This window comes from Mauremys mutica, chromosome 2 (genome assembly GCF_020497125.1).
Source record: "Mauremys mutica isolate MM-2020 ecotype Southern chromosome 2, ASM2049712v1, whole genome shotgun sequence".
NCBI classification, from domain to species: domain Eukaryota; kingdom Metazoa; phylum Chordata; order Testudines; family Geoemydidae; genus Mauremys; species Mauremys mutica.
The window spans coordinates 166,744,145-166,754,215 of NC_059073.1; the positions used below are offsets into that span (position 1 = coordinate 166,744,145).

At 44.7% G+C, this 10,071-nt stretch overlaps 1 pseudogene; it reads right to left on the minus strand.

Annotated features, from left to right (window-relative positions):
* The window catches only part of LOC123363231, a 31,013-nt pseudogene extending 21,290 nt beyond the window's left edge, over positions 1 to 9,723 (minus strand).
* Positions 9,724 to 10,071: the final 348 nt, after the last annotated feature.

Sequence of the window (10,071 nt, forward strand, 5' to 3'; positions counted from 1 at the left end):
AATGACCTGCAGGACATTGATTCTCTCGTTCCATTAATAAACTGATACAACGTGACTGGAATTAAACCAACGCCCAGGGGAAAGAACATCACATCTTTGCATTGGCTGGGAATTGAACCCCAGTCAACTGCTTGGAAGGTAGCTATGCTCACCACTGTACCACCAATGCATCTGGTAAAAGTACTACTTACACTTGCCCAATGAGACTAGACCAGAATTGAGGCATTTTACTGCCTGTTAAAATGTACTGGAGTCTCATCACTAAAAAAAAAACTATCGCTATCTTCACCTGGGTTTGAACCATCAGCCTCTCAATTAGGTCACCAAAGTGGTTAATCACAGACACAGGTAACTACCCTACTTCCCAAGCTTGTCTATGAAGCACCTACAGGGGCACACCTGGCTAGTGAAGGAGGTGCACTGCTGGGGTTATGAGTTCAAGCCTCACCCAAAGCATCGGTTTTCATTAGCCATGGAGCTTCCCCCACTCACTTTGTCTAATCCACATGGAAAGTGCCATACCAGGGTGAGGAGAGTAAATTCTAAACTCTGAAATGTGGAGGTGGCCCATAGATTGTGATAAGGGGTTTGAAGAGAAAAAGGTCTAAGGATATAAAACCAGACAGTCTCCAGGGGCAGGTATGGTACAACACCTCAACAGGGAGCCATTTGGGGGAGGGGGGTTCACTTCCTCTGTTCAATGTCCTGAGAGGTATTTTAAGATGAAGATAACACCATGGCTAACAGTTGACTGGCACGTCCTGGGTTAAAGGAAGGAAGGGACTTGGGTTAATAGTCGGAAGATTTGTGTTACCGTCACTGTCTGACCCCCCTTCAGTGCAGAGGTTTGTACGTTGCTGGGTGGAACGCACAGACTCCTGGGGAGCAGGGGCAGCTGTTTCCATGGCAGAGAGCCTGGCACTTAGGAGACTTTCTTGACTTGCTGTTTTGAGGCAATTCAATAAAATAACGGTGGACCTACAATGTCCGGTCCAAAATTTCAGCCCCCCCCCCTGCTGCCACTCCAGCTGCTGCCCCAGACAGGGGAGCCCCAGGGGGCCTGCTGCTGCTCCGGCCACCCCAGGAGTGCTGCCAGGGGCCACCAAGCTGCGGCTGCTCCTGCTGCCCGCGGAACCACAGGAGGGAGATGATTTTTTGACAGTGACGGTCGCCTCGTCCTAAAGGCCTTTGCCCCCTTCTAGTGACTGTTTGGCACAGGAATGCAGCCCTCACTCCTGGGTCTCTCCTGGGGAAATAATGTTTCTGTGCAAAACACCAAAGCTTTTGACAGAAAGGAAGAAAAGGAAATGGCCACACAATGGGCCTAGGACATAAGGAATGAAACACAAGATGCTTCTCCCATGTGCATTGACTTTGAACCTTGTTGTTTGCGGTGGTGGTGTATCCACTTTGGTCCCAGGACGTGAGAGACAAGGGGGAGGGGGTCACATAATATCTTTTCAAGGACCAAGGAAGGGAGTATTATTTACTCCTTCTCATAACACAAGAACTAGGAGGGGTCACCAAATGAAATGAATAAGCTGCAGGTTTGAAATGAACACACTTCCCTCAATCTGCTGGCAATGCTTCTACTAACGCAGCCTAATCTGCTGTTAGCCTTCTTGGCAACAAGGGGACTGTTGACTCATATCCAGCTTCTCATCCACTGTAATCCCCAGGTCCTTTTCTGAAGAACGGCTGCTTAGCCAGTCGGTCCCCAGGCTATAGCACTGCATTGGATTCCTCCTTCCTAAGTGCAGGACTCTGCACTTCTCCTTGTTGAACCTGCTCATATTTCTTTTGGCCCAATCCTCCAATTTGTCTAGGTCACTCTGGACCCAAACCCTGTCCTCCAGCGCTTGGATTCTTTACATGCTTTCACAGAGTGAAGAGCACATGTTCCATGATTTCATATGGCAGAGTTTTATGCTATAGGGAGCTTTCCCTGTGTGAATTTGACAGGTGAATCAACATAGAGACATATTGTGACCCTTCTCAGGGAGCTGAGGGCTGTGAGTTTCCTTGTTGCCACCTGCCACTAGGAAGACGGAGTTTTGCATTTGGCAGCTGGATGTTAGTGACCAAACTCACCCGCCCATCAGGCACTCAAGGACCCTCCTCTGAGCTACAACAGCCACCCTAACCCCTGAGTTCCTTCAACGTGTCCCCCTCTGGGGTCCAGCCCGGATCACCAGATACTCAGAGAAATCCCAGATTCTCTCTGCCCAAAGCAATGGTATATCCCAGGTTACTGGTTTTACTGTGGACCACTGCTACTGTATCTCACACAGCACTTGAGTATAGTTATCAAACAAGCAGAAATTTATTTAACAACTGATAGAGATTTAAACAAACAAATGAGAGTGATGGAAACCAAACTAAACAAAATCAGAAAATGCAACCTACACTTTTTAATAGTTACCTTTCCTATTTAAGTAGAGTCTCACCTCACACTTCAGTCAATTTCCCTAGGAGCCACGGCCCTGCCTTTCATGAAGCGCCACTGGTCATTAGGAATCTCCTTGGTGAATGGACCCAGAGTGTTTTTCTCCACCCTGTTATGAACTGAATCAGTCTTTTGTCTTTATTCACAGAAAGGACGATCTCCTCAGTCTCATATTGTCCTTGTCACTTCCACAGGGTTTTGATGTCTATAATTTGTCTTTGATGGTTTTCTATTGGCTTTTCTGGGTTGGTGCAAAGGCTGACAATGGAGCAATACATCACATAACTGGCTAGCAAGGAACAGGTGCCAATTCCCTCCCACTTGAATGGACCGTCCCCACCAAGACTTATGATTGGGGTGACTCACTTTCACAACAATACCAATTTTCCATGTACTCACATTACCTCTTAACTATGACTTGGGCACACCTCTCGCAGTGAGTAGGAGTATCAATAATTTACAAGCTTTCAGCAGAGATCTCACTGCTATGCTTCCTGGATAAATATTATAAAAGCAGTGTATTAGGCGTGGCGAGTTTGTCAGGTCTGACACAGGAGTTGCTTGTGAAGAACAGTGACCCCTTTGCCAATTGGCACCAATGAGCTTTTGTCACAGATGCACTGAGCTATACAGTCACCCCCTGATAGAACAGAAAGGCCAGCACAAAAAACAGAGAGAGGAACAATAAGATACTAAAATGACAATGGCTGGAACTCTCCATTTCTCTCAGTCTTTGCATTCATGGGCACTCAGAGCTGTAGTTACAGTTGAGGAACCGGGTGATCGGACAGCTGGCTCAGCCCTCCATACGAGTAACTCTCACACACACAGGGAGATGGGTCAAAATTGGAATTGATGTTAAGGCTGTGTCTACACTTCAAACACTGGAAATATTCTTCTGACAACCTAACACTGTCTACACTGGGGCTCAGGTCACATTAACTACTTCTCTCAGTGGAGAGGACTTTTCACACCCCTGAGAGATGTGGCTCTGCCAACAGAGCTTTTCTACATCGACCAGCCTTTAGCTGGCTTATTGACCTGAAAGGCAATGGATTTCAGTCTTATTCTTTATATTGATGGTTGATGAGTGCAGCTGTCCTACCTGCTGGACACATCCTGTGACAGATGTCAGGCCTTTCCTTTGCAAATTAGAGAAGTGGGGAAGACAGTGACCCTTACAGTCTAAGTTGGTAAAAATGTATACAACTTGTCACCTCGAGTAGCTTTCCTTTGAATAGAAATTGACTTTGAAACTAAACAAAATAAATTCTATTTGAAAACACAAAATATTAAAATCTATACTGGGCCAATATTCTCTTATACACACTTTCTCCCACACATTCTCCCACCCCAACCTTTGGAGTGAGGTTTTCTACCAAAACTCTTCATACTACAGGGGGTAAATTAAATCAAATTAACTTTTCAAGATTAGCCATCATTTCCTGTACGACTAACAAAACAAAAAAACAAGACAACTCTCAGTTTTCCAAAATACTTCAGATTATCACACATTTAGTCTCTTCTTCTTTAACCAATAACTTCACCAATAATCTCATTTTAATAGATGATAAAAACATATTCAAAGATCACAAATTATCATATATGTTAGTTTTCTTTTCATGCCCATTGCCAACAACTGAACCTTGGCTCAAGTTGTGGTTTGTCCCAACCACTTCTGTGAGTTCATATATCTCAGGATCTTCTGCAGTATGTGTTGGTGGAAGGGGTCTCCTATGTGGGAATCTTTGCATCATGAGGAAAAAGACCTCTTGTGTCACACTTGTAATCTTTAGAGGAGAAGTGATGTAAATGCATAAAACACAAGAGAACTGTCTGGTCTACACTAAAGACATTTATCAGTTAACTATATTACTCAGATGTGTGAAAAATCCACACCACAGGGCAATGTAGTTGCACAACCCTAACCCCCTGTGTAGATAGCGATACATCAGCAGCAGAACTTCTCCTGCCAAAAGAGCCACTGCCACTTGCGAGGGTTGGACTAATCAAGTCTGATGGGAGAAATCTCTCCCATTGGCTGAAAGCATCTGTAATAGCAGTGCTACGGCAGCGCAGCTATATTGGTGCAGCTGCACCAACATCAGCTTTATTGTGTAGCCATAGCATCAGACACAAAACCATAGAATCAGAACTCAACATGCGAGTATCCGGAAGTCTGAAATTGGAGCCTGATACATTCATTGCCTCACTGGTTACCATCATTTCTACAGCCTTAAGTCCTTGTTACCCAATCAGGCAGCCAGTTTGGGATCCACGGGGAAGGAATGTCCTTTGAAGCACTCTCTCTTTGGATCCAAATGGTGAAGGATGATTGTTCTCAATGTAACCTGGCATCCTCTGGAACTGTAATCAGTGACACTGAACTAGGAAATGGAGTTGTACAAACAATTTTCCTTGGGTCATTGGTCACCAGAGCTTCCTTTACTGGGGTGGAAACCAAGAACTGGATGTGGACTCTTTCAGCCCCAGCTCTTTCCAAATCCTTGGCCTTGGTTAGGGTAAATTTACACTTCTCCGAAGTAGAATCCTTTACAAAACCACTCCAAATCTCAGCAGTGTTAGTGAGGCTTACCAAAACATGCTCAGCTTTTCTTTAATTTGGTGGCACAGTTCCAGGCAAGGGACTGGATACAGGGCTGGATCACAATCTTCATTAGTGACCAGAGCTGGAGTTTCTATTCAAAAATAGCTATTTTTCTGCAGCTATTAGATTTCCAAAACTGATTTGATTCGATATACATTTTTAGCACCTACAAAGGATAAATTCAACAAAACTCCACTTCTATTTCCTCAACATCTGCATCATGAAGGGCAGCATCTCCGATACAATAAGATTAGCTAGGAAAGATCTTCTGTAGGGCCTGGGTTACAAAGGTTTGGAACCAAATACAAGGGCATTGTGCCTAGTTCAAAAATCACTTACCATGGAATTTTCTCCCCAGATCATATGGGACAATATTGACTTAAAAAATTGAACTACACTGTGATCATATGCATTTCCTACAGTTAGTTGGGGTTCTACTGTTGATCACCATTTCTGAGTACAGATTTTAAATCACTGCTGCTTCTTTGTTGGCCTGTCCAGTAAATTGGAGAGTTCTCTAATGCACACAGAACTGCACTTCAACTTTCTCCATGTCATCATGCAGGGATGGGGAAAAAGCAAAGCTGAAGTGAGAAATGATGACTTTAGCAAATAGTCATTTGTCTTAAATTCTCCAATAAATCTGAGCTACATCCTATCAAACTGAACTAATATCCAATTGAGTGACCAAACAGCCTTCAGGAAAAATAGAAACCCACATCACAGAGAGCTAGAATACACGGCAATGAAAGTGTGAAGTGAAATTCCAGAGCAGGTTACATCTTATTATTCAGAATCATTACAAGAGATCCTCCCATCACATTCTCCTCTGATCCATTCAAACATACTTCACTCAGCACTGTCTCAATAGTCAGTTATGTTATTTACAAAATTTTTAGTATCCTAGCATTGCCATAATGGGGGACAAAACCATTCACCTTGCCAGAAGTGGCTTTACCAATAGATGGAACCTGCGATTTAAACTCCCAATGATCACACTGTGTTTGGGATCCATTTGAATTCCCCTTCCAGGTCTCTGACACTTTCATCTCCAGTCAGAGTGACTCTAATATAAGATTAAAGAAGTCAAACCATCATCTCCAAGCACAGACAGCTGAGAACTGTTCCTCACAGGACACTTTGAGAAGTGGATGGATAGAATGTGATGATGATAACCTCTGCATGGCTCAGAGAAAAGGTAACAGTTCTGCAGTGATGGGGAAGGAGGGAATCTCTGACTCTCCCCATCTCCTTCCAGTGTCACAGAGGCTGAAATTACACTTTTTTTTCCTGCCCCTGCTCCTCTTTATTTAAATATAATTTGAAAAATTCCCATTATATCTGCTCTTCAGCACAACCCAGAGCAATGTGAGAACAATGGGCAATGATACAATCTGTATCACTGGTGACTAACAATAATTTTGAAATAGGAGGAATAGTACAAATGTGATGCTCCCTGGTTCCTGATAGGAAGGGCACACTCGAATTACTCATGGGATAATGGAGTTGATAGAAAGGACAAATGGGTCCACCTCAAAACAGGGCAAACGGCAAAAGGCAAAAACGGGCCACTCATCTGGTCAAACTGAGGGATAACCATGCTGCAAACAGTTCAAACAGCTTTAAAATTTACTATGTGGGAATCAGGAAAATTACTGAAGAAAAAAAGTATTGATAGCCCTAGAGGTGTTTATGTTGTTGATCTCCCTTGCAGATTCTCTGATGACTAACATGGGCTAAGTGCCCACAGAAGGTTTTCCCGCACTCACTGCATTTATAGGGTCTCCCACCAGTGTGGATTTTCTGATGTTTAGAAAGGCTTGAGCTGCTAGTGAAGTTTTTCCCACACACACTGCATTCATAGGGCCTCTTCCCTGTGTGGATTCTCTGATGTTGATAAAGGCCTGAGCTGCGATTGAAGGTGTCATAAACAGATAGTTAAGGGTTAAGGTCTGTTTTACCTGTAAAGGGTTAACATGTAGTACCTGGTGACCACCTGACCAGAGGACCAATCAGAGATAAGATTTTTTCAAATCTCTGTGGAGGGAAGCCTTTGTCTGAGTGAGAACTGTTTTTGAATCTAACAGAGGACAGTCATGTCTCCAAGTTCTCCTGGAGTAGTTTCTACTAATTAATAGTGAGTATTAATTAGAAAGGCAAATTAGTCTTATGATTTGATTTCTATATTTGCAATTGTGTGTTTGCTAAAGGAAATGCTTTATTCCTGTTTGCTGATATTGCTTTTACTGAGAAAAGGGGGAGAGGGGATTCTCTCCAGAGATTGATAAGGTTATACCCTATGAGTGTCCAGCTTGGATTCATAGAGATTCTGTACTTTCTTTTTGTTCTCTTAATAAATTCTTTTCTTTTCTTTGGACTTGGTTAATTCCTTCCCTTGGGGAAATTCAGGGGAAGGGGAGGGGGAAGTGGGCTGCTTCCCTGTGTGTGTGAGATTCAAGGAGTTGAATCAGGGGGGAGGGGGAAGGTTCCTCCTCTGTGAATTGATCTGTGTTCCCAAGGGGGGAAACAGGGGTGTCCCGGCCCACGGAATTGACCGGGTGGTGGCAGCCGAAGGGGAGACCTACCCTAGGATTTTGGGGTGGGGGGAAGACATGCGGGTCCTCACTTTGAAACCGCCCAGTTTCAAGTGAGGGTAGACTCCTGACATGGTGGCAGTGGTGTTTCGAACCCAGAGAGAGAGGCAAGGCTTTTCTACCAGAGGCACTCTGAGGCAGTTTCAGGGTTACAAGTATTTTCAGTTTTTTGCAGGGCTTTCTGTTACAAAGCCTCCGGTGGAGAGGTACTGGCGTCCATTGTGATACAAGGTACCACTCAGGATTCCTGAGGTGGGGGGAAGTGCTCGCCAAAGTACATTCCCATCCAACAGGAAAAGCACTGGAAAAGCAACCAGCGGCAGAACCAGCGCCAGCACTGACGCCAGCGCTTGCAACTCCACCGCCAGGGGGCGCCAACGGGCCTAAACTGGCACAAGCAGCAGACAACTCTACCCAACAGGCTCAGCCAGAGCCTGAAATATCACCTTGTGCACCAGCGGAGAGCGGTCCACAGTCAATGAAAACAACCTCATCACCTACATCGCTCCCAGAGGAACTGGTGTCTCCCGCCTCAAGGGAACAGTTCCAGACTGAGCAGGAAGCCGATCACAGCCTTAAAAAAGCTTTGGGCGGCGGCACGAAGCAACCCACCGCCTCTCAGCTCTTCTACCCAATTCCAGTTTGTTGTAAAACAAGGACTTTTATATAAGAACATTCTTTCTGGTGCACACCAGGAAGGCCAGCATCCTCAAAGACAGTTGGTAGTTCCAACTAAGTACTGGGACAAGCTCTTAAGCTTGGGCCCTGACATCCCAGGGGGCATTCTGGGGTCAACAAAGCAAAAACAGGTTAAAAACATTCCTTCCACTGGGAGGGGATGGGCAAGGACGATGCCAAGTATGTCCGCTCAAATGCATACAAAGTGTTCTTCAGTGTCAAATATCTTGTGTTTACATACTTAGTAGTATATGTAATAGTGCGTGTGTTTTGTTTATCTGTTTATTTTACAGTTCTAGGAGGAAATCACCACCAGTAGTTCCCACTGTTGGCGATTTGGGGGGCGTGTCATAAACAGATAGTTAAGGGTTAAGGTCTGTTTTACCTGTAAAGGGTTAACATGTAGTACCTGGTGACCACCTGACCAGAGGACCAATCAGAGATAAGATTTTTTCAAATCTCTGTGGAGGGAAGCCTTTGTCTGAGTGAGAACTGTTTTTGAATCTAACAGAGGACAGTCATGTCTCCAAGTTCTCCTGGAGTAGTTTCTACTAATTAATAGTGAGTATTAATTAGAAAGGCAAATTAGTCTTATGATTTGATTTCTATATTTGCAATTGTGTGTTTGCTAAAGGAAATGCTTTATTCCTGTTTGCTGATATTGCTTTTACTGAGAAAAGGGGGAGAGGGGATTCTCTCCAGAGATTGATAAGGTTATACCCTATGAGTGTCCAGCTTGGATTCATAGAGATTCTGTACTTTCTTTTTGTTCTCTTAATAAATTCTTTTCTTTTCTTTGGACTTGGTTAATTCCTTCCCTTGGGGAAATTCAGGGGAAGGGGAGGGGGAAGTGGGCTGCTTCCCTGTGTGTGTGAGATTCAAGGAGTTGAATCAGGGGGGAGGGGGAAGGTTCCTCCTCTGTGAATTGATCTGTGTTCCCAAGGGGGGAAACAGGGGTGTCCCGGCCCACGGAATTGACCGGGTGGTGGCAGCCGAAGGGGAGACCTACCCTAGGATTTTGGGGTGGGGGGAAGACATGCGGGTCCTCACTTTGAAACCGCCCAGTTTCAAGTGAGGGTAGACTCCTGACAGAAGGTTTTCCCACATTCACGGCATTCATAGGGCCTCTCCCCTGTGTGAATTCTCTGATGTTCGGAAAGGGCTGAGCTGTTAGTGAAGCATTTTCTACACTCACAGCATTCACAGGGCCTCTCCCCTGTGTGGATTCTCTGATGTTTAGAAAGGCCTGAACTGCTAGTGAAGCTTTTCCCACACTCACTGCATTCATAGGGCCTCTCCCCTGTGTGGATTCTCTGATGTTGATAAAGGCCTGAGCTGCTAGTGACGCTTTTCCCACACTCACTGCATTCATAGGGCCTCTCCCCTGTGTGGATTCTGTGATGCTTCATAAGGATGGAGTAATCACATATGTTTTTCCCAAACTCAGTGCATGTATTTTTTCTCTTTCCGCTGAGGATTTCCTGTTGTGTTGTGATTTCCTTGAGGTCCTTCTGAGTTTCCTGACAGGAAATACATTTACCCACTTTCTCCTCTGGCTGCTTTCTCTGCTCTCTTTCTGTTATGTGCAGAACGTGATGGGATTTTCCCTGCTCATGACTCCTGGACACATTCCTTTTCAATCTTTGCGATAATTCTCTGTGTTTAGCCACTTGCTCAACATTTTCCTGCTGAGAATTCTGCTCCACTTTCTCACATACCATTGCGTCACCTGCTGTGATAGAGAC